Consider the following 1,122-nt stretch of genomic DNA (forward strand, 5'->3'; position numbering starts at 1 on the left):
GGGAACGCCTTGGAGTTCCCCCGGAGGAGCTGGAAGAAGTGGCTGGGGAAAGGGAGGTCTGGGCCTCCCTTCTGAAGCTGCTGCCCCCGCGACCCGACCCCGGATAGGCGGAAGAAAATGGATGGATGGATGGATGGATGGTGCAATTTCTGTTGTGGTTCCAAACACAGAAAGTATCAACTTTCTGTGTTGATAACCTTTGAACCATGAAAGATATTCATACAGTTTCTTATTTTATTTTTATTCATATTTTCTTTTAATATTTAGCAAATCACTGGAAACTTAAACTGGTTAATGAGGATGAAACAATTAGGAAAGAAAACACCACAATGTTTTTGAGCTGAATTCTTTGTCGGCATTCCGATGGAATATTTTACTGAAAGGCAATGCCAAAAATAAATAAAAAATAAAAACATCATGCATCAGTTCATTATTGTGCAAATGTCAATTGTAATGGTTAAAAGTTAAAAATCATGGAAATCTGAAAGACTGTCAGTTTTTCATGTATTAATACAATAATATATGTAGTCACCGAGAAACAGAAAAGGGTGTTTGAAGATAAAAGGATCTCTGCACCCATCAGTTCTCGAGGTATTTTGTCTCAACGTGGATCTGACAAATTAGCAAATGGGGGGTGGGGTTAAACCTAAATCGACATGTTTTGCTCAGAAATGGTGAGCATCATTACTGTAATCAGAACAGAGGCTCAGAGAAGAGATCAGTTAATCCAAAATGATGATGTTTTTTTATTCTCCTGGATGCAGCTAAGAGCCTGAGATAAGAAGATTCTTGTAAATCCGTTTGTTTTTGTTGCTGCTGCTGGTGTTTTTTCATGAAGGATTCTAGCAAACATCATGTGATCAGACTGGGGGTTAATGGGTTTGTGAGGTTATGGGGGGGGGGGATGGGGGTGAACCCATAGTGTCACTGAGGTTCAGTTTGAATGGTCATGACTGGACTTGTGAATACCTTGGACGGGGGTTTTTGAAGATCAATTTTTTGGGGGTTTCTTGAAACAGTTTTTCCATTTTTCCCTCAAAATGCACAAAAGTTTTTAAAGAAATTATTGCGAATTAGTATTCAAAGATATTCTGTATATTTCAAGGGTTAGAAAAGAGACAA

The sequence above is a fragment of the Austrofundulus limnaeus genome, unplaced genomic scaffold (genome assembly GCF_001266775.1).
Source record: "Austrofundulus limnaeus strain Quisiro unplaced genomic scaffold, Austrofundulus_limnaeus-1.0 Scaffold24, whole genome shotgun sequence".
In the NCBI taxonomy this organism is placed as follows: Eukaryota; Metazoa; Chordata; class Actinopteri; order Cyprinodontiformes; family Rivulidae; genus Austrofundulus; species Austrofundulus limnaeus.